Source organism: Physeter macrocephalus, chromosome 7 (genome assembly GCF_002837175.3).
Source record: "Physeter macrocephalus isolate SW-GA chromosome 7, ASM283717v5, whole genome shotgun sequence".
NCBI lineage: Eukaryota > Metazoa > Chordata > Mammalia > Artiodactyla > Physeteridae > Physeter > Physeter macrocephalus.
This window is the reverse complement of record NC_041220.1, coordinates 67227964-67252592: the sequence shown is the minus strand read 5'-3', so window position 1 is coordinate 67252592 and position 24629 is coordinate 67227964. Positions and strand designations below refer to the sequence as shown.

The following is a 24629-nucleotide window of genomic DNA, read 5'->3' as shown; positions in this document are numbered from 1 at the left end:
ACCTGCCAATGAAGGGGACACGGGTTCGATCCCTGGTCCAGGAAGATCCCACATGCCGGGGAGCGACTAAGCCTGTGCGCCGCAACTACTGAGCCTACGCTCTAGAGCCCGCGCGCCACAACTATTGAAGCCTGTGTGCCTAGGGCCCGTGCTCCGTGACAAGAGAAGCCCGTGCACACCGCAATGAACAGTAGCCCGCGCTGGCCGCAACTAGAGAAAGCCCACGCGCAGCAACGAAGACCCAACGCAGCCAAAATAAATAAATAAATAAAGAGGGGGTTGCCTAGTGGGTATTTACTCTCCTTGAGGTTTACCTCTGTTGGCAAAGCAAAGCCCCACTGGTATTTTGATCAGATAGGCAAGAACTTTAAATTTAAATTCCCTACCACCTCGAAAAAGGACCCATTAAAATGAAGACACATACAATACTAAGGATATCGGTTAATATGTTACATAATCTTAAATAAATGAGATGGCTTTCGCAAAAAGTGCAAATAACTTTATCATTAACACCAAAATCACATATTTGTCACAGTACATGGAATTATTAGCTGACATTTATTGAGTCCTTAACTAAGCTAAATACTTTCATTATCTAACTCAATCCTTACAACCACCCTATGAAGGAGATGCTTTATTCCTTTCCAACGTTTCCGGGTTCAGAAGCATTTAATAACTTGCCCAAGGTAACATAAACCTACAAGCAGAGATGAGATGTATACCCTTGTCTATCTCTAGGACTTAAGTTCTTCCTCTAATTGAGCTAATGCTTCTCATACAATAAAATGCATGCCTTAAGTGTTCAGTTCCATGGAGTTAGATACTGTGTAACCATCATGCAAATCAAGACACAGAACATTTCTATGGCTCCAGAAAGTCTCTTCTTACCTCTTTCTAGTCAAACTCTCCCCCACCCCACCACCTACCCCAAGCAACCACTAACTTCTGCGGTCACAGATTAGTTGTGCCTATTCTAGTACTTCATAAATAGAACTGTTTGTGTATCCTTTTTGTGCCTGGCTCCTTTCAGTTTAACATAATGGTTGAGATTCGTCTTTGGCTGTTGTATGTATCACAAGTTCATTCCTTTTGATTGTCAAGTAGTATTCCATTAGTATGGCTGTACCACAGTTTATCCATTTTCTTGTTGATGGACATAGGGCTGTTCCCAGTTGTTGGCAATTATGAATAAGGTTGCTATGGCCACTCTGTCCAAGTCTCTTAGTGGACATTTGTTTTCACCAACTTGGGTAAACAGCTAGGCGTGGATATGTTGAGTCACAGGGTCGATGTATGTTTAACTTTACAACAAACACAAGTTCTTAACCCCTGTACTCTACTCCCTCCGAATGGCACTAGCTTATTAACCTGTTTGATTTCTCCTTTAATATGACAAGTTCCCTGAGGGCAGAGGACCCATCTCCAGTTGCTGGGCTACCTCCCACATTTGTTGAACAAATGAAGACCACTGTCCCTACTCCTATTCCTTCTTGGGCGTTACCATAGCATAAGAAAACATGCTTGGCATGCATGGAGAAATAGGACAAGCTGAAGAGTGTGAGGCAGGGTAAAAAACTGCCCAGCCAGGAGACTCTTGACTTCCCATTTTCTTTTTGACATGACCTTTCCTAGAAAGTGAAACCCTCCTAGTGATCCTGCAGGGAGGGCGAGGGGCTGCTCCTGATCAAGTGACTACGGAAAGGGAGGAAGGTGTCACTGCAATTGAGGTCACACCGTGGTTAGAATTACAGGATACTTCTGTCAAACAGGAGGGCGGAGGAAGCAGCAACCCATGAAATCCTGACCTTCTGAAAATCACCAGCAAAACAGCAGCACAGCTGGAGCTCAGGGGGGCAGCCTCCAATAGAAGTTACAGGAATATTTGGTTTTGGTGAAAGTACTACATAGTTTCTCCATTGGAAATGGAAAGTCAAGAATAAATTTTGAGGAGAAAGAAAAATGTTGATGTAAAATTGTAACCAGATTTAACACACAAGATGCCTGAAGATAATTTAAAATGTTTCTTACCAAAGGAGAATCTTTGTTTTACATAAATCCAAACAGGGCTTCGCCACATCCTGGGCTCAGGTGTTTTCGAGGCAATCTTATTTCCTTTGGTCCCAGGTTATCGAGGACTGAAATTTGCTTAGAATTCCTGAATTTGGGGGTTCTGAGAGGTGACCCAGTCTTCCTTTATCCAAACAGAACTGCACTGAAGCCATCCTAGGCAGATGGATGTTTATCCTATTCTTCCTATTCTTAAAATCTCCAGGGAAGTAAATTCTCTACAACGTCCCTTGGTAACCTTCTCCAGGGTTTTATCAAGCGTATGGTGAGGAAGTTCTGATGCAGAAACCAATAAAAATATTAACTCTATGAGCCTAGCTACAAGCACTGGAAAGGGGTATGTGTCTGGGCACTTTGCCTTCATGGTGGAGATGTATTTACAAAACAGGCTATACAAACAGACACCATTTGTCTGGAGCAGATGTGGGAAGTTGATTCAAGAGACATTGCCACAATAAATTCTCTTTATTTGAACCATGAACGATGTGAATAAGTTATTGTTGGTTATCACATTTTCTAAAGTACAAATTTATTTCCTTGTCAATTCCTAATTTAAGCTCCTAAACCAGGTTTGTTAGCAATTTTAAAAAGTTCACAGCTGCAAAGTTTTCAAATGACTAGGCTTCCATGAAAAACTAGGCTTAGCAAATAGAACGTACATGTTATGGTTATAAACAGTTTACTTCCTTCTTAGTTCTGTATACTCCACCTTTTCTGCAGCAATCATGTAATACTTTTATAATGAAAAAAAGATTTTAAAAGACAAAAATTAACCATCAAAATTAATTAAAATGTAAACCACCTTCTGGTGAGATTATTTGAGGGAAGATTTAGCCATATGTCTGACCAATGTGCTTTTAATTAGAAACGATAATTTAGTCTTTAAATATTAACTAGTTAGAAATAGGAGACGTATAGAACTATCTTTAGAAGCCCCTGTGCTAAGATTTCCTGCTGCACTCTGATGTCTCACAGCAATCTCTCCATGGAGATTATATGCATGTGGGCTCCCATTCCCTTCCTCTCAAAAGCCTCCGTGAACAGAAGTGCACCACAATACTTCGATTAAAATAAACAAATAAATAAATAAGTAACGCAGAAATACATCGGAGAGAAAGAGATGGTCACACCCCACCCTAACTCCTACCGGATGCTGGATGTATTGAAATTTTATAACCTCTCTCCCACTCCTCAGCAAAGCACTTTTAATCTCTCTGGGAACTCAGGGTAAAGCATGTGTCTGGTATAATTTCATTTTCATGATTTAAGTTTTGCTGCATGACAGTGGAACACAACTTTAAAAAGAAATCGCCTTAAGATCTGGAACAAGTGGAAGGGGGGAGGGGCAGGTATGCCCCTCAAAAGCACACTTGGGATCTTTCCTACGGAAACAAATCCAGTAACATTACGAAAGGCAAGTCGTTCTAAACTCAGTAGGAGCCCTCGTGGGAAGCAATTTATCAAAATTAAAATATTTCACAGATCATTTCTTCTGAAAAGTTTTCGCGCTGTCAATAATCTGCAATTCTTTTCCTCTTGGAGTGGCACTTTCTGCCTTCCTAACAAAATTTTAAAAAAGAAAAAAAAGGCCAAGGCCCACGAGTGTCAGGAGACCCTCGGAGGGCGCCACCTACCCTCCCCCCCACATCAGGCCGGCAGCTGGCAGAGAAAGCCCGCCCGGGGACCCATCCTCACAGGCACGATTTTCCAGAGTCGCCGCAGGGACCGAAATAGACACCCTTTAGAAAACAGACGGCCGGGCCCCCGCCCTCCCTCCCCCCCAGGGCCAGGGGAATTGGACCCGAGCCCCGCACTCACCATCGCCGCTGGCCCGGCCGCCGCCGCCTCCCCCCGGGGCCGCGCGGGGCTCCGGGCCGACGCCAAGTTCAAACCTCGCCGCCGCTGCGAGGAGGCGGCGCGGGGCATCGTCGGCTGGGCTCGGCCGCGCTCAACAATGGGCGGCTCGGCCGCGCCCAGCGCGCTGCGCCCCGGCTACAGCGGCTGCGGTGCGGCGGGCCCGGGGCGCGCGGCTGCTGGGGGTGAACCCGGGCGAAGGGCCGGGAGGGTGCGGGGGGCACCCGACCACTAGGCCTCCCCGGCCGCGGGGGCCGCGCTGGAGGATCCGCGCTCGCTCGGCGCTCGCTACCAGGTAATCCCACAGGAAGCCTCCCGGATTGGCCCGGACGCTCAGGACGGGATTTGCATTTCAATGGCAGCGCTGGCTCCCTAAGGTTTGAAAACGGATTCTGGGCTGCGAGAGTCGGGCTCCGCTAGCCCCTCCACAGTCAGCGTCCGCGGGTCCTCGTGGTATTAAGGGGACCGACGCACACACTCTCAGGCCCTGCTTTATCCGTTCACAGTCAGAAAGGTGTCTTAACTCCACCTACCCGCCCATTTTGAAATGAAGAGGGAGAGCCAAAAGAAAAAGAGCCACTTCAAGAAGCCCGCGCTCGCTTTCGGGGGCTGTATAGTTAGTAATTGATCAAATGAAGCAAGAATGAAGAAGCAAGGTAAAAAGTTCACATATTTTTTTTTTTAAAGCACCTCACATTACAAGGAAAATAACCGTCCACGGAGAGTGTGTCCTTTTTCAGTATAAATCAACCAGAGAATGTCAGGTTGTTGCTGAACGCTAATGCTGTTGAAACCTCCCTTCCCAGTTCTTTTGTTTCCAGGAGCATCTTCTCTAGATGAGAGACAGGTGATTGTTCAGTGGTTATGACTGTGATCTTTCAGGAGATTTTGGATTCAGCTTTGCAAACTTTGGGGTCTTAGGCAATATGTACATTTGCATTTGTTTTGCATTCGGATAAGATAGAGGTGCCCATTTAATATTCTTAAGGAAGCTATGGTGCTATTTTCAGCTTCATCTTTCTCCAAAGGCTCTTCCAGCCTCTTTCAAGCGAGGTAAGATTTTTTGTTTTCCTAGAGAGTACCTTTCTTACTTGCTTTCACATGTCATCTCCAGGGATTTAAAATAACAGTAAGGTTTGAGATTGGCTTTATTTCTTCTCACTCAAGCAGAATGCCTGTTAAAATTTCAGGTTCTATATTTAAGGCGATACACATATAGACACAGAAAAGAGAATGCCTAATTAGGTAGGAAGTAGAAGCCTCAGTTCCCACAGAGTTAATATTATTTGCCTTTACTTGGCTGTGCTCTTTGTAATATCCCGGCAGAATGCAGAGGCCATTAGGGGCTACAGCAACAACTAAGCAGGCCTCTTTACAGATATCTTCATGGACAGGCTCCCCCTCCCCAAGGTATTATCTCCCTTAAAATTGTATTTTGTTTTCACCATGGTATCACAAGCATGTACAAATATATATATACCTGCCACACAGCCAGAGAGGTACCCACACACATTGTTGCTAGATGTAAGAAGCAGGGAGGCTAATGTTGCCTGTCCTGTGTCCTAATGTCCTGTAGGAATCTAGTTTTAGGTGGAAGCAGGTGATGGTCAGTCCTTACAGCTTAGCAAGCATATTGCCGCTGCCACCATGTTGAGGAAGTAAGAAGTATCAGCTGAGGACACAACCAGGAGCTCGGTAGGCAGAATAGATAAGACCTCCTCTCCTGCTGCTGCTTTATCTTGTTTTCTAAGAGCTCAGGGTCAGGTGAAATCTCATAAGGGTGGACCAGATCCCTCCACTCCTGCGTGAACCATCACTTTAAATTGGTGATTCAAAACACACTTTGGCCATAGAAAATAAACTTATGGTTATCGAAGGGGAGGGTGGGGAGGGATAAATTAGGAGTTTGGGATTAGCAGATACAAACTACTGTATATAAAATAGATAAACAGGAAGGTCCTACACTATAGCACAGGGAACTACATTCAATATCTTGTCGTACCATATAACCTAAACAAAACAGAATCACTTTGTTGTACACCAAAAACTAACACAACATTGTAAATCAACTATACTTTAATTTTAAAAAAGTTTTAAAAGTACTTTGGATCCAATTTTTAGCTCCTGCATAGCCTGTATTATACCAGTGAAATCCATCACTACCATGGGAAGTCCCTGGGCTTCCATTGTACCGCAGATTCTGGAAAAATACTTTTTACTTGTATCTGTAATTTAGAGGCATCGTCAGATACTTGTAGATGAAAGGAAAACCAACAGTCTTGTGGGATCAAAGGTAAGACTGGAAATGAAAAAATCTCCACAGCAATACAAAATTATACGAACTTCTCTGTATGAGCTAGGGGCAAGTTCCCTCAGCTGGTGCCTCAGCATCCCTTCCTTACAAACCATAAATGATAAATGACCATGAAATAGTTACACATATCAGGTGCATGTATGGATGAATGCCAAGATGGTTTCTGTCAAGTCACGCTGCCCTTTAGTTCCTGCATCAAGACTACTCTCAGAAATGGTGCATCACACTAGAATCCAAAATGTTTTATTTTTCCAATAAAAACAGATCTATTGATCAAAAAATAAAGCTTTAAAAAATGCTAAAATCTTTTATGAGGAGGTAACAAATAGGAAAAGTACACAACCTGATCTTAGAGAAAGGGTGTGCATGGCCAGTCAGCAACCCGCTGTTTGCATACTTTGTCTTTTGTTTAAAGTCATGATTTTTTTTAAAAAATTTGTTTTTATTTTTTTATTTATTTTTGGCTGCGTTGGGTCTCCGTTGCTACGTGCGGGCTTCCTCTAATTGCAGAGAGGGGCTATTCTTCATTGAGGTGCGCAGGCTTCTCATTGTGGTGTCTTCTCTTGTTGCAGCGTGCGAGCTTCAGTAGTTGTGGCTCGTGGGCTCTAGAGTGTAGGCTCAGTGGTTGTGGTGCACGGGCTTAGTTGCTCCGCGGCATGTGGGATCTTCCCGGACCAGGGCTCGAACCCGTGTCCCCTCCATTGGCAGGCGGATTCTTAACCACTGCACCACCGGGGAAGCCCCATGATTCTTTTTTTAAACATCTTTATTGTGATATAATTTACGTACCGTAAGATTTACACTTGGAAAGAGGCACATTTTTGCCCTTCCCCTCCCCAAGTCTTCTCTGATACTGGAGCAGGTGGTGGGAGGAAAAGACCAGAGACACGGGAACAAGTCCCTGGCAGCGTGGGGACCACAGCGCTCACCTACACAGAGACAGGGGTGCGTGGAAAGGTGCAACCAGGTGGTGATGGGAGAGGGGTCATGAGTCGAAAGGAGGGCTGAAGGGCTTCCCTGGTGGCGCAGTGGTTAAGAATCCGCCTGCCAATGCAGGGGACACGGGTTCAAGCCCTAGTCCGGGAAGATCCCACATGCCGCGGAGCAACTAAGCCCGTGCGCCACAACTGCTGAGCCTGCGCTGTAGAGCCCGTGCTCCACAACAAGAGAAGCCACCGCAATGCGAAGCCCATGCGCCGCAACGAAGAGTAGCCCCCGCTCGCCGCAACTAGAGAAAGCCCACGCGCAGCAACGAAGACCCAGCGCAGCCAAAAAAATAAAAAGGCTGGAGACAGGACTGGCCCCTTAGACAGCCAGCACGGGCACTGTATGCACTCATCGGCCAAATCATTTTCCCCCCCATCTCACTTAAATATTTCAACCTACAAACCCAAATTTAAGTTTGAGTTAAATATGATAACCTAAAAATATTTAAAATCATATTAGACTATTCTAATTGAGGACCTGGCATAATTCAGAATGATCTGATTCATATTGTATACACATTTAGAAGTTTGTTTTTCCACTATAATTGTCAGGTCTTATTACTAAGGAGAAACTGTGAGAATGAGTATCTTTTTCAAATAAAAAGCTTAAGAAATTTAGGATGACTTCCATACTCTAAATTCCAGCTTCAGCAGTTATTCTTTGAATTATTTAATTTCAATCAGTCTAACACATTTAATTAATTATACCTTTAAAGAAACTACATATAGAAATCATATACGTGATTCGGATTTTGAATTGTTTTTCACAAATTTAGCTTCTTTTCTATATTATGGTAGTAAGTTTTATAATATATGTTGTACTTTATTAAATTTCACTTAGAAATAGTCTACCATTACTTTTATACTTTAGAATATGAAACTAAATTTCTCTTAGAAATAGTCAACCATTACTTCTTACCAATCATTTGGCCTTCTTTCTATTATTCCAAATAAGTAATGTTTTATTGTGAAAAATATAACTATTTGAAACATGAGAGTCTTTGCTAAATAACAGCAACAACAACAAGCTCTTGCCACAGCTATACAGTAAATTCCCTGGTTCATCTGTGCTCTTCTTTTGGATGTTGACACCTTAGAAAAACAATGTCAACATCTGTTGAATATTGAAAGTCAGTTCTAGGGACTATTTAATGGCCAATATAAACATAATCAAGAAAAAATACACTTGAAGGACTTCGCTGGTGGTTCAGCGGTTAAGACTCCGCACTCCCAATGCAGGGGGCCCGGGTTCAATCCCTGGTCAGGGAACTAGATCCCATGCACCACAACTAAGAGCCTCCATGCCGCAACTGAAGATCCTGCATGCCACAACTAAGACCCGGCACAGCCAAATAAATAAATAAATAGAGAGAGAGAGAGAGAATACACTTGAAACACAGATTATTTGCTTCAGAGAGAAAATATTAGGAAGAACATATGGTGTGCTTCCTTCTCAAGTGGGTTTAGTGTGAACTTTTTATAACTTCTAATGTAGTATTCACTTTGATAAATATTTTGATTTTTTGAACTGCTCACAGAAAAATGTGAAAAACAAGTGAATAACCATCCTACTGAATAAAATGTTAAAATGGACATTGAAAGTAAAGAAATGCATTTAAGACTGCTTCAAACCTGGGAAATAATTTATTTCATGAAGTGATGATTGTAACATGAAAGGGGAAAACCCTAAAATTTCTTTCAGCTTCTCAGAGTTAGTCACCCCTCTATCACAGACCTTTCTTGTAAATAGCCCACTGAGCCTGCAAGTCCTCTGTGCTGACACCTTCCTTTCTCTCCTTATTTAAGGCATCTTCTGCTGCTAGCAGCTGATTCATATTGACAAGGGCACTTCTGTGTTTCCTGCTGTTCTTTTAGCCCCAGGACCAGGGTCCCAAGTAAAGGCCTTTATGCAACCTGGTTATTACCCATAAAGTTACTTAGAATCTTGCAAAGGTCAGAACCCAAGGAAAAGAGAGAGGAGGACTAGTTAGGCAAATGTTCAGTCGCTATTTGCGTCACTGCAAATGCATGGTAGTACAGCACTCAACAGCAGTGTGCATGGCTTTGTGGGTCAGATTTGGGATCCAGCATCAAAACTGTATAGGTCTAAACAGAAGCAAAAAGGAAGAACAGAACAACAACGGAACTAGCAGAATAAGACTTGAAGGGATAGCTTTCGACAGTGAAGGTAGTCAGCAAGTATTTGTCCTCATGGAAGCATAGGCGACAAAGGCCATTTTCAGTGTTATGGGGTGAAGGGGGTTACTGATTAAGTAACAGTCACTTAGGTCAGCAGCTTCAAGTCATCCAGGAGACAAGGACTGACAGCATTCTCTTTGGAAGGTCTTGGTTGAAAGACTAGAAGCGCATCCTGGAGATTGGGAGCAGCCTAAATATTCATATAGAAAATGGTTAAATTAATTGTGAAGCATATCATGCAGCATTTAAAAGAAAAGAGGTGGACCTATAGGTAAGGATGTGGAGAGAGGTCCAGATCATTAAGTGAAAACCTCATCATAGAGTAGGAGTCAAAGAAACATCTATGTGGTGCACCTAGGTGGGAGACAGGCTCACGTTTTCAGCAATCCTCCCAATCCAGAGTGATCCAGGAGAGGCAGAATGTTTCTGGTAAAGCCAAGAGGGCATAGATGCTAGATGGATCTGAGGAGGCTGCAGACACCACCATCCCAGCTTGGATGTGATCGGACATGTCAGATACCAGCATGGGGAGATGGTGACATGGAGACCAAAGGTGCAACTTTACTCGACTTCCCTGCAACACACGCACGGGTGCATGCACAGACACACACAGACAGACACACACACACACCTGGACCCTGCCTAAGCACCTTACAACTCAGCAGCAACCCTAGGAGCTGGAGGAGACTGACTGGCTGATATTGTTTCTGTCTCCTTGCTGAATGAGGTCTCAAAACAGAAATCATAGTCGGTCTTTAAAAAATGAAAGATATTTTCTCCCATAATTGTGTCTATGGCTCAAGGACGCGCTTAGGACAATGCCTGGCATAAAGTAAGTGCTTATTCAATGTTAACTCCTATTAATTAGGCTGCTCTTATAATCACGATTAACTTTGCATAGAGGAGAATGATGATTATGTCAGAGAATTATGGTAAAATCTTCAACTCTGGGTATTCCTTTCAATTTTGGTCACCAAGCAAAATTTCAGGGGAGAAAATCCACTTTGTAAATTCACTTGTAAAAAGTACAGGTCAGGGCTTCCCCGGTGGCGCAGTGGTTGAGAGCCCGCCTGCCGATGCAGGGCACACGGGTTCGTGCCCCGGTCCGGGAGGATCCCACGTGCCGCGGAGCGGCGGGGCCCGTGAGCCACGACTACTGAGCCTGTGCTCCGCAGCAAGAGAGGCCGCGACAGTGAGAGGCCCGCGTACCGGAGGAAAAAAAAAAAAAAAAGTACAGGTCAAGCACAATTCAAACAATGAAGTCTCACTGGCTTAAAAGTGATTGTAGTTGTTTGTGCTGGCGAAAGGGTTTTCCCTTTTCAACCCCGAAGCTCTGAACAGGGATGATGTGAACTGCAAACAGCTGCTGCCTCCCATCAGCAGCAGCAACCTTCCGGAAGAAGATGAAGTGTGCTTGGTATGTGAAGGGCATTTGACGCTGGGAAAAAGACATGTGATCTAGGTGACAATGAGGACTGACGGCCCAGAACCCTGAAAGGTAAAACTCCAGAAGTGACAGGTCCTTAAGAGCATGGGTTGAACTGGAGTGCATTCAAATACCGGTATGTCCTTGTCACCGGGAAAGTGGAGAGGTGGCATGGGCAAGGGCATTCAGGGCAGAGCCAGCCAGCATTCTCAGCCTAACCTGGGCCTGCGCAGAGGTGTGAACATTATTTTCCGTCAAGGGAACTGAGTGTCTGAATTGATAATGGCCAAGGAGCATAGGAACTGAGGATTGTAATCTTTTCTGGGACATAATCCAAAATGTTCTGATGGAAGCTATAAACTTTTTTTTTCTTTCCAGAAAAAATATGCCTAAGTGTCTGAAGATAGAGATGAAGATAAATAAGGAGTGGGGGGAGGTGTGAGGAAGGGGAAGCATCACCAATTTAGGGACGGAACTCAGGGCAATTTCTGTCATTGGTTTGCAGCTGTATTTTAAGAAGAACTGCTTCCTCGTCTGAGAGCCTGCACCATGACCAGGTGGGGAAAAAGAGCCACTGAGATAGTGCAGGAGATGAGAGATAAAAAGGAAGGAAGACTGGACAGAGTAGACTTGGGATGAAAACAGCTGCATGCCTAGGGGGCCGTAGGTGGAGGGTTTTAAGGCCGAGTTGAGGTATCTGAATCTGATCATATGTGATACATAAGGAGAAAGCAGAACTGGAAACAGAGACAGGTGATACTGTCATACACTGGCATACAAATTGAACAAATGGTTTACAGAAATCTGTCTTAATGTCTAAAAGCATCATGTTATTCCACTGCTTACAAACCTCTGACTTATTTATCGTAAAGAGCCGCTTCTCTGACCAAGAGAATTCATTAAAGAAACCAACAGTGATTTCTTCGTAACGATACAAAAATCAACAAAACCAAAATTACTTCTTTTTTAATTGCTCATTGATTTGGCATTTCTGGTCTTTCCATTATATCAGAATTTTAGGGCTTTCAAAAAGGACATCTCATGAATCTTATTCATAGCATCAAGACATCTATTCTACTAACTAGGTTTTCTTCCTAAGATTGTGTTATATGAATCTTGAATACACATAAATATTTTAAATATTTAAATGACATCAACATTGCCATACACTGCTTTAAGAACAACCCAAGGTTCTACAGAAGTGTAACTTCAAGAGATAAAAACAAGAAAAGTTGCTAAGGTAAAACCAATTGGAATTTTTGAAATGTAAATGACTTGCTTTGATGATTTACTGCTACTGAAATGTAGACAACATGGTATTTAATGTCTACATATTTTTCAAAAGGAGTTCAATCCTATTTGGTGCTTAAGGTTTAAAAAAAAAAAAATCACCTTATCCTCATTTGTAAACCTATTTTCGAAAATAAAATTTTCCACTAGCTAATTGGCAGCTTCATTGGTCTTGAAGTATTAGCATCTTTGGCTCTCAAAATAAAAACAGAGAAATTAAATGTAGCTGCTGTTTACTTTTTTGGCCGTCTCACTTTAACTATTGACTTAAGCCAATTGGTCTCCTCTTATTTTTTTAAAAACCTACAACAATGTGCTTTAAGAAAAGATTCTAGCCTCCAAATACCATAATAGTTCATTTTCTAGGATCTTTTTCATTTGCCTCAAGTCACACAGTTTTATTTTATACTTTCATGTGTGGATTCCAGCAAGAGGAAAATTTTTCTCTACTTTGCAGCTTATTTGCTTTTAAACACAACTTTCTCCCAGTAGGTATTCATGAAACTGTTCTCCAAGCCGGATGTCAGCGTATTCCTATTCCGCAGGCATTAGTGCTCCTGCCTAGGAACCAGAAGATAAGATGGGAGAGAAAATTTATTTTTAAAGTTCTTGTAATCAGCACCTTTGGGAGGTGTCCAAAGTGTGGTTTTATTGGCCAAAGGCAATAAGATAGCAGGGTCCTGGGAGGTTCTCGCAGGCTGTTGGCTGCCATTTCTCAGTGGTAGACCAGAAAGAGCTGAGCGTAGCCTATCGGTAATAGCAACAGTCACCATTTATTCTGTGCCTGGTATTAGTTTTACACATGCCTCAGGATTCACATAATTTATTTCTAATTTTTACAATAATACCTCAAGGTAGCTATTAACTAGTCCTCTTTTATAGAAGAGAAAACGAAGCTCAGTTTTATGTAACTTGCAGGCCTTGTTCTCACCATCCTGCATGACCAAGAGAATGCAGGCTAAACCCCTTTAATCAGAAGACGAGGTTTTGCTGTCTCCTAGAGGATGAAGAAAAGTGGGCACATCTATTCTCTGTAGGCAAAGACTTTATTGCCATTCAGAGCACCAAGAAAAAGAAAGCTACTTAAAAATGCTTTTTGCCTATATGTCTAATGGAGGATGAGCAAAGCCCCAGATGTCTCCAGAACAAGCTTCTCTTTCCTGGGTAAATGGAAAGTTACTATATTTTTCCCTTAAAAATTGTTTTTTCCCAAACGAAGGGCACTTAACTTTGCCTGATTCCATCCATATTTACTCGGCTGTCAATGAGTCCAATAATTACCATTTTGCAAGCACTCCTTGGTTTCCCTCTTTGGCACTTTACTCACATTTTCCGTTGTCTGGGTGGAGATTCCTTCCTCAACCCCAATCTCTACTAAGGAAATTCTAGCCAACCTCCCAGAACCTGCAAAATGTATTCCTTTCTCAATGAAACTTCTCTGATCCTTAACCAAAAGCAACTTCTCCCTCCTCTGAATGTTCAAAAATACATCATTCAGTCATCTTCTATAGCCCTTATCACCTTTTACCTTGAATAGAGTTATTGGTGCCATTAAACAAAAATCACCCCTCCTAGACTAGGTGTGTCAGGAAAGGGATTATGCCTCCTTCATCTCTGATGCCCAAGGTGCACAGCACATGTTGATATTGGGTGAATTAATGTTTCCAGGCCATTATACCCATGCCTGTCATCTCATTTTTATGAGTCCAGGTTGTTTTTGTCCCTCTTTGTTTACGTAAGTCCTAGTCTTTTAAAACCTTTCCCCAACCTGTCTAGCTTTCCCCCCAACTCCTGGAATTTATGAACTAAATTTTTGGTGCCTATATATGTCTTTGAAGCATTATTTGTTTTATTATGTGTATGCCCTATATTATATGTACTCCTGGGGCTAATATCTATCTATGCTATTATTGATATTAATAACGATTTTCATTTAATGAACACTATGTCTCAGGCGCTCTGCTGAGCGCTTCCTTTATCTTATCATATCCCTTATAGAACTTTCAAAAGGGTCCCCTGACTTTGTTCCTTAGCCTGTATCAGCCCTCAGCCTTCTCTACTGTAATACACTCCAGGGTTTTGACAACCAGACCGACAGTAAGACTCTAGAAGGCAGGGACCACATCTTTCTTACTCATGTCTATTGCAGAGCATGGTAGAGAATAGATCCCCAATTCATGTTCCATAGAGTTTTAGAACTACACTGACTTCACAAAACAAACAGTGCTTTAAAACTTGTTCTTAGAAATACCAGAGGAAATTTCATATTACTAATTACCAGGTGAGAATCTTTTCCCTATCAATGCTGGAACTACCAGATTAAGAATTCTGCTATTAAAAAAAAAAAAATCCAACGTGAGATCCCAACTCTTCATTAAATGGATGAGTTTTAGGCAAAAGAATGAAAGCCTTGCTAAGTGTCCTGACTTCAAGCTTCCCTCCTGCTCCCTGTCTGCACCCCACCTTGTTTATCTCTGGTCTATATTTGCATTTGTGTCTGAAGAGAGCACTGGTCTCCTCTTCATGAGCTGGAATGAAAAGATCTGATGGGAAAAAAAGTTCCCCCACAGGAAACTGTCTGAGCCAGAGATTTACATCCTGGTTTTCTTATTAACTAACTGCCAGGCTTCAGAAAACTGGAGCCAACCCAAGTGGGGACCCTGGCAGCTGGTGTGAAGCATGAGACCAGTTGCTAGAGAGTGGGGGAAAGGGGGAGGATGTAGGTTGGAGGGAAGAAATGGCTTCCGGAAATTTACATATGCTCCTGGCAAGGAGGATGGTTCTATGTGATTAGAGGCCAACTCACCCTTGATCCCCAAGTTAGGGGAGAGTCAGAGAGGCCAGTCTGCTGAGGGTTCAAGGATAGGATTTGTTTCCTCCTTCACCTATCTTAGAATGTGTAGGAGAGAGGAAAAGATGAGTAACCTAGAGAAATGTAAACAAGTAATCACTGTTCATGAAAAACAGGTATCTCTTACATTACATAAGAAACACTTAAAAGTTTTGACTTCCTGACATGTGAGGTAACGAGGACATCATACAGAATCAGAAGACTCCATCATTTTAATTCCAATTTAAAAACAACAGTGAAGGGGGAAAATGGAGGATTGTCGTTTCATGGGTATAGAGTTCCTGTTTTGTAAGATGAAGACATTCTAAAGATCTGTTGCACAACAATGTGACTATACTTAACACATTGAACTGTATACTTTATAATGATTAAGATGGTAAATATTATGTCATGTGGTTTTTTTTTTAACCACAATTAAAACTTTGAAAACTTAAAAAAAAATTAAAGAACAAAAAAGAAAAAGAAAGTAACCAAATATATTCCAAAGTGAAAAATACATTACTGCTCCTTGGGCTGCCCTCTCCCCCTTTTTTTCTCTTAGCAAGCTGCTTCATAGTTATACATAAATATTCTTTCTCTTTATGGGGACAAAAGGGGAAAAAAGAGAAATATATAAGCATTTGCTGAAGCAGAGAGGAAAACTGTGGATCTTCCTCTTTCTTTGCAGGAATATATCTTTTTGAACCACTGGCCAATAGGATATTTTAAAAATTACATATGTATAATGGGTAATGGCAAAGAAGCATTTTAAGTCCAAAGAACAGACAACATTAAGCCCTTACTACTCAATTCCAAATCAAAAGTCTGATATTCATAGAGCTAACAACTGAGGACACTCAAGCCAACAGGCAAAATAAGGAACCCAACTCAATTTCCTTCCTAATTCTTCTTCCTATCCCACAAGCCCATCCTGTTTTTTCCTTTCTTATCCAGTTGGGAGGCTAAGCTGTTTATATTGACTGATTTAATTTAGGGAAGGGACTGTTTTTGAATCTGGCCTGGCTTGTAGTTTTTCTTTTGGAGATGGGTGTTTGTTGATCAAAGCCACAAAAAACAATGTTGTTTTAATTTATGCTTCCTTTAGTTCTGCAAATTTGGGGAGGAAGGGTTTTTTTTATAAGAGGTAATGAGGCAGAATCCTCTAATGGCAAGGATATTTTTCTCACCAAATTAAAACCCATGTATGCTTAAAAAAAATAATGGGTTTAAATAAAAGTAGCTTTTCTTCAGAGAGTAAATAAATTTTAAAGTAGGAAACTTCCCACACAGTTTGGGCTTACTGGTCCTATCAATACAGGCTGGGGAAGGGAGTAAACAGGATGTTTCCTTTTTTTCTTTTTTGTCCCTAACTTGAAGTGACAGAATAATTTGCAGTAAGAAGAGTCTGATCAAAACATTTAAGATGTATACCTGCTAAAGCAATAATCTTAAATGCCAGAAGCAGGGATAGAATTTTTTCTGTTTTATTTCTCTCTTAAAATATATTACCTTAGTTTATTTTAGATAAATGAGCTCAGAACTTCATTAATATTAGTCCCATGTATACAATGAGACCCCAAAATTTTGCTATGTTTTATTTTTTTAAGAGGGACAAATCATCTTGACAGTCTCATGGTATCCTTAATGGAAATAGTATATAAAGCTTATGTTTCCCAGATCAGAACTCTGAAAAACACTCTTTCCCTTAAGTGTGGAGGTTATAGCATCACACAAATAAGAAAAGTCAACACCAGCTAAACCTGTCTCTCCCTGATGTTCCTTTCTGGGTGTTCATGCATCTAAAATGCATGTTTTATTGAGCAACTAGTATACCATGGGCACTGTGTGATGGAATCTGTGGCGGGCTGGAGGACCACAGGGAGGCATCCTAAACTGGAACTGAGGGATTATGACAGGATTCTAAACTGAGGTCTAGCGAATGAACGGGAGTTAGCTGGGCAAAGAGAATGGAGGGAAGAGAGCCCAGCAAGACCAAGGAATGGAAAGAAATCAGTATGGCTGGAATAGAGCACAAAAAAGGAAGTGGCAAAGGGGGCTGGACACAAAGGCTTGGGCAGGAGTTTGAAGTTTATCCAAGCAGTAATGGGAAGGCATTGGAAGTTTTTAAGTAGAGGGATGAGATCAGATCTGCATTTCAGAAGGATTGCTTTGCCTGCAGTGGCCACCAATGGGAGGGGAGCAAGGCCAGTGACCAGTTAGGACATGGCCACAGCAGTATAGCCTGAAGGTGATAGTCCTTCCGCCCCAGAATGTAAGCTCCACGAGGGCAGGGCTTTTTGCTTGGTTTACCTACTATACTTCAAGCACCTAGAAGAGTGTGGCACATAATAAGTGCTCAAATATTTGTTGAACAAACAAATAAATAGGCTGAAGTAGGATCATGCAGAGAGGATTCAAGAGAGGGATCGATAGGGAGAACAACTAGGAAGCAGAGTGAATAGGCCTTATTAATCTTTTGTGAAACCTTTAAAATCTCTTTCCTGATATAAAGTCATGCTTCTTTGCATCTTTTCCATAGTAAATCTATTTGATTCAATACACAATATCTAAGTTATTTCCCAAATAAAATGCTAACTTTTTTAAAGTGTGTAAATCAGTGATTTTTAGTAAATTCACAGAATTGTGAATTTACTAAAACCATTGCCATAATCCAGTTTTAGGACATTTTCATCACCTCAGATAGTTCCCTTATGCCTAATCCCTGCTCTCACACCGAACCTCAGGCAATTTGTGATCTGCTGTTTGTCTCTATAGATTTGCCTTTTCTAGATATTTCAAATAAATGGACTCATATAATACGTAATCTTTTATGCCTGGCTTCTTTCACTTAACATAACGTTTTTGAGGTTCTGCTATGAACATCTGTATACACATCTTTGAGTGGACAGACAGAGGCCCTGTTAATTTGGATTACGTGTAGGAGGTGGTGAGAAAAATGAAGGACTCAAGGAAGACGCCCAGACTTCAGGCTTGGGCAACTGGATGGATAATGACACAATTCACTGAAATGGGGAAGAACAGATGACGAGCAGCTCTAATGGGAAAGATGACCTCAGTTTTGGGCAAATGCCTGGGAGAGAGAAGTGGGTATGCCTGGTACGCAGGCAGACACGTGGGTCTGGAAGGTTAGCTTCCTCAAAATGTCTATCAAAGGCCCTTTTTTTTTTGAGCAGCCTGTTTCATGTTTAAGACTTATGTCTCAGGCATAATAAAAGCAATTCTCTGTAACTTTGGCTCTTCTCTATATAAATCTGACCAAAGAAGAAATTCAGAAAACATCTCATCAAATACTCACTTTGCATAATAATTATAATAATATCTTCTATTTGTTCAGCCTTTTTTTAATTGTGGTAAAATACACATAAAATTTACTATCTTAACCATTTTTAAGTGTATAGTTCAGTGGCATTAAGTACATTCACATTATTGTGCTGCCATCACCACCATCCATCTCCTGAACTCTTTCATCTTTCCAAACTGAAACTCTGTACCCATTAAACACTAACTCCTCATCCCCCTGCCTCACAGCCCCTGGCAACCACCATCCTACTCTCTGTCTCTATATGAATTTGACGACTCTAGGTACCTCATATAAGTGGAATCATACAGTATTTGTTCTTCTGTGCCTGGCTTACTTCACTTAGCATAATGTCAAGGTTCATCCATGTTGTAGCATGTGACAGGATTTCTTTCCTTTTAAAGGCTGCACCATATTCTGTTACATTTTGCTTATCTATTCATCTGCCAGTGGACACTTGCTTGAGTCACTTCTACCTTTGGTTACTATAAATAATACCCCTATAAACGTGGGCGTACACATATCTTTTCCAGTCCTTGCTTGCTCAGCATTTACTTTCAAGAAATTTCAAGATATAAGAGTTGGAAGATCTTTGCTAGACTTTAACTCAGGAAAGCTGTAATACATCATCACTTGAATAACAGGTGCTCACATGATCAGTTTAAGATCATAATTACAAATATCCACCTGCATTGAGTGAGGCCACCAGAACGTTCTCCAGCTTTAAGAGACACTGGGTATCACTGGACTTTTCTTTTCTTTTTTTTTTTTTTTTTTTGCGGTACACAGGCCTCTCACTGTTGTGGCCTCTCCCGTTGCAGAGCACAGGCTCCGGGCGCGCAGGGTCCGCGGGCATGGCTCACGGTCCCAGCCGCTCCGCGGCACGTGGGATCCTCCCCGACCGGGGCACGAACCCGTGTCCCCTGCATCGGCAGGCGGACTCTCAACCACTGCACCACCAGGGAAGCCCTGGACTTTTCTTAAACTCTAGACCTACAGTGCAGCAAATTGCTTTTTTCCCCCTTTTTAATGATTTTGGTGATACCACTTTGAATCAACCAAAACTTGAGATCCAAGTCCCTTATAAAATTCTTTCTTTTCCCACTCATCCATGGGGTCCTGAAAGTGACCCAGTTCTCTTTGCTTTTGTGATAAAAGTGTTGAGTGGGAGCTTCGTAATGCACTTAAAGGTTTCTGTGTTTCGTCAGGTCAGGCAGGTCTGCTCAGCTACGGTCGAATTTACCAAGACAGCACTTATCAGGGAATGAAGTTATGACATGGGGTCAGGATGTCATACCCGATGGCAGAGAGAGAGATTAGACACACACCAGCCAACGGCAGGGAGGGCTTTTGAAGGAAGGGGTAAACATTGTCCTAGCTCCATTAACTCGTATCTGTCTCTCAAAAACACCACTGCTCTCCAACACAAGCAGAGCACGCAGCTCACAGAAAATACCAGAACAGGGCAATATTTGCATTCTAGCAGGCTCATGAGAGACTGCTGAGAATTGCCAGGAATTAAGTTAATAAAATCAGCAATCTTAAATAGCCGTAAACATCAGAAAACACCATTTTAATTGTAAGAGATGTGGCAGAAAGATGCCAAATCCATAGAACAGTCCAGCACTCCAGGGAAGGCCCTGAATCTTGCCACTGCTGGAAAAGGAAAGCCACGTGGGTCTGGGCCTTGGGAATATGCTCCTCTAAATGGCTGTTTCTTCTATGGGACTCCAAGCTCTACACTCAGGGTGCAGAGGGAAAGCCACAGCTTCCTGGAACACCTTCCCACATGCCCCACCCTCAACTGGTATGGACGGTGGAACAAGAAATTAAACACGATGATATCAATGGCAGGGAGATAAGGGATTAAAAAACAAAACAAAACAAAACCCCTGGATCCCAGCCAGGCCACATGCATGAGTTAAGTGCCTCATAGGCAGAGCTGCACCACTTGCAGACTTGAGGGGTCCCACTAATCTGAGGCCCAAGGGCAGAGGCTCATTTTTACTCAAGGCCTTAAGAGGTCCTGTTATATAGGCAGTAAACTTATCCCACCTATTTCTGGACAGCATGGGCAGCTGTGGAATCCCAGGTGAGAACTGCAGAAGCCTAGGCCCCTCTTTAGGGAGGCGGATCCTTCCCCTTAAGTCAGTAATTCTCACTCTAGGCTGCACCTGCAAACCACTTGGGAGGCTTTTAAAACCAGAGGCTCAGGACCAACCCCAAACCAATGAGTCAGACTTTTGGGGAACGATCCCATTGTTAGTTTTAAAAGCTCCACAGATGTTTTTCATGTGCAGCTAAAGAATCACAGCTGTCAGTCAACTCTGGATTCTAGCTGCATAAACTCGAGAAGAATTATCAATTAACAACTTACTGCATACATTTCATAAGGTGACATAGAGGTTCCTCCAAAGAAATACAACTTAGGAAGCTCTGTTAGTTAGCTAGGGCCGCCATAACAAAATACCTGGCTTAAACAACAGAAATGAATTTTCTCACAGTTCTGGAGGCTGGAAGTTCAAGATCAAGATGTCAACAGGTTTGTTTCCTCCCGAGGCCTCTCTCCTTAGCTTGCAGATGGCCGTCTTTTCATTGTGTCCTCACGTTGTCTTTTCCTCTGTGTATATCCCTAGTGCCTCCTTGTGTGTCCAAATTTCTTCTTAAAAGGACAGAAGTCAGATTGGATTGGGGCCCACCCTAAGTGTCTTGTTTTAACTTAAACATTTATTTAAAGGCCCTGTCTCCAAATACAGTCACATTGTGAGATATTGGGGCTTAGGGCTTCAACATATGAATCTGGGGGGTCTGGGGGGTGGGTCACAATTCAGTCCATAAGTTTTTTAGATGACAAGGTGGCTTTCCTAAATAAACTCTTTGACTTCACAAATACCAACTGCCTCATTTACGTAAAGTTGGAATTTCCTGGTGACTAAGCAAGCCCATTAGAAAATGAGTACGTTTTGAAATTACGTGAAGGCTGAGCATCCCACATGGTAACTGACTAAGGGCCTACAGAGAAAATGCTCTTTTAAATGGCCAGAATTAATGCCAGGAAGTAGCTCACCTATTTCGAAAATCTGGCTCATTATCTTCAACTGCTCAGAAACAAGTGCCAGACATATTTGGTATGTATAGCCCAGATAAGAATTTGTTTGAACAGTCAGACAAGGTGCATCAAAATGGCAGCTTGGGTGAGACAGGTGTCATGACTCAGATTCCTATAGACACCAAGAAGGTAAATGGAGGAAGTGAACCAGGGGGATTGGGGTGCCTGGAGTGCGCATGCCCTGTCTCAAGGGCCTTGTAGAAAGTGGATTGATCCACTGTTCCTTGAGCTGCCAATTTCTAAGAAAAACGCTGGACATCTGGGTTTTCATGTGAAAATTTCCAGTTTTTAAATGTTGGAAATTAATTCAAATTAAAACCCCCCCACCATTCTGTAGGCCAAATAAAACATAGCTTCAGGACAGACTGGGCTGGTTTGCTGCCGGTCATTGCCTCTGGCATAAAGCCACAGGGTGACCCAGGTTCTAGTCTTGACTTGGCAAGTTGTGTGACTTTGCCACCAGCTTGTCTGGAATTCACCTTGAAAAATATGGGGGCTTTATGAGAGTTTCATGAAAGTCAGGTACACAATTCTTTTATTCTCTACTGGAGGAAATGCAGAGTCCCCAAGTTCAATGAGATTTCAAGCACAGACTCAAGGACTAAGACCCTAGCATCTAAACAGGAGCAGGTCAATCCCACTGGCTCCTTCCCTCCCTCAGCTAGTTTCAAGCTGACAGAAAATAACTTTTCTTGGATGGATTTAGCTAGCTTAAAAATTTTTATTTGGAACTAATGAAAACACTGTAATCTATGCATTATTTTCAATAAATGTTTTCTAGATTGCCAGAGATTTATATGGTGACTTAAATCAACAAATCCCAAAGTCCCCTTGCAGGATCAGATACCTCTCAAGAAGCAAGAAGGCACTGGAAGGTAGTCAACAGTGCTCCACCCAGGAATCTAGGGACATGGCTCTGAGCTCATCTCTGAGTAACCAACTCTGTGAATCAATTTCTCTGATCTTCAGTTGGCCTATAAAGTTCTTGGGCCTTTTCATCCCTAAGTTCAATTATTCTAGTTACCAAAATTAAAATATTAGTTCTTAATTCTTCAACCAGTTATAGGAGGCACCAGGAAATGACAAAAATCAACTTGGTCAAATCACTTTAACCTGTGGCCAAGTGTTCCAGTCTTAATATTGTCAGCTAGTGAATTTGATCATGTTGGATGGGTGTCAAACCCAATGTTGGGGAAGCGCTTAGATGTTTTCAAATGCAGGGAGTTTTATAAATGCATAGAACACAAGTGGTAAGGGATAATTACTGAAACCACAGTAAGTATGATTCTTTAGGAGGAAAATATTTTTGAAATCTCAAGGTTTGAAAGCAACTGGATAATGAAAAGTGATGCTGGTTTTAAAGTTTCACCATAGACTGTTGTAGGCAGAATTCTAGAGATGGCCCCAAGATTTCTGTCCCGTAGTTACTCAATCAAACATTAATTTAGGTACTACTGGGAAGGAAGCCTGCAGATGCAATTACAGTTCCAAGTCGAATGACCTTAAGATACAGAGATTATCCAGGTAAGTCTGACCCAACCAGGTGAGTCTTTTTAAAAGCAGTAAGGAAGACAGAGAGACTTCAACTACGGGCATGGAGGTGGGTGTGGGGACGGTGAGGGATCAACGTGTTTTGCAGGCTTGAAGATAGAGGGGGCCACGTGAGAATAAGATTCAGGCTGCCTGGCTCTAGGATCAGAGAGCTGCTCTAAGTGACAGCCAATAAGGAAACCACAGGAAGTGAATTGAACCAACAATCTGAACACGTTTGAAAGTGGATTCTTCCCAAGAGCCTCCGGAGAAGAACCCAGCCTAGCTGATACTTCATTTCATCCTTGTGACCTTAAGCATAGAACTCAACCGAGTCACACAACCGACTCCTGACCTGGAGAAGTATGAGCTAATACATTTGTAAGATGCTATGTGTGTAATAATTTATTACACAGCAAGAGAAAACTGACACAGCTGCCAGCAACAAATGTTGAGAAGGTTGTGAAGCAACTGGAACTGGACTGTAGGGTGGTACAACCACTCTGGAAACTGGTATGGAAGTTTCTCATTAGGCAAACATACATCTACCCTATGAGCCAGCATCTTACTCCTAGGTCTTCACCCATGAGAATAAAAACATATAGGTCTACAAAAAGTCTTGGACACTAATATCCATAGTAGCTCTATTCATAATAGCCCCATACTGGACACAGCCCCAATGTCCATCAACAGGAGGATGGATAAACCATAAATATAAGCAACAACATGGATAAAGTTTAAAAACATTATGTTGAGCAAAAAATACCACACAGAAGAGTACATACTATGTTGTTTCATTTATAAGAAGCTCTAGAACAGGCAAAACTAATCTGTGGTGAAGTTAATCAGAACACTGGATGCCTGGGGGTGGGGGATGGACTGGGAAGGGGCATGGAGCTTTTGCAGGTGATGAAAATGGTCTATATCTTGCTAGAGGTATAGATTACACAGGTGTATACATCTATCAGGACTCTGATAATGGAACTGTAATACTGAAGCATACATTTCAGTTTGTAAATGATCTCTCAATAAAAATATATGGAAACACAAATTTAAAAAAATTCAAGCCTGTATGTTACAGACTAGTTATCACTAAGGTGTTAATGACTCTCTCTTAGGGGTATCCATTTAAAAGTACACTGGGTGAGAATTAACCCAGAGACTGGGGCATGTGAGCCCCAGAGCAGCTGGATGAAAAATGGTTGGACAGAGAAGACTATCTAGAGGACCTCAAATCACTCCACATACTTACTCAAATCGTCCTGCAAAAAACTACGAGTTTATTTTACACCCAGGTCCAAAAGGCTAAAAGATGAATGCCAGAGATGCTGATGAGGCTGCAGCGACCCAAGCAAGAAGGGCTCTGGAAGGGAGCTGGGTGCTCAGGAGCAAGTGGCAGTGCCCTGAGACTCCCATGTGAGGGAGATGGGGCAGGAGCTTCAAGCTCTCAGATCTGATGGCCAAGGGGCAGCAACCCACAGGGGTGGCCTCCATGTGACACCCAGCAGACTGAGCCCTGAAGGTCTCTGGGGATATTGCTGTGCAGACACATTCCTGGTTTCTTTAGCATTAACACACTGGGGCATACATAATACACTGGGGATGGGTTGCTACAGTTAAAATAAACACTTTTTTTTTTTTTTTTTTTTTTTGTGGTATGCGGGCCTCCCTCTGCTGTGGCCTCTCCCGTTGCGGGGCACAGGCT

General features: G+C 42.3%; 1 protein-coding gene across 19 annotated transcripts in view; it reads right to left on the bottom strand.

Annotated features, from left to right (window-relative positions):
- SHROOM3 (shroom family member 3) overlaps positions 1-24629 on the bottom strand; it is a 121379-nt gene that overhangs the window by 79228 nt on the left and 17522 nt on the right. For 18 of the 19 annotated variants that reach the window (XR_008617823.1, XR_008617820.1, XR_008617826.1 and 15 more), the window contains exon 1: positions 3886-4208. The exons of the other annotated variant lie outside the window; for it this stretch is intronic. The gene's annotated coding sequence lies outside the window, so the exon portion shown is untranslated. Of the gene's footprint in view, positions 1-3885; positions 4209-24629 lie in introns of those variants that run through there. 19 annotated transcript variants of the gene reach the window in all.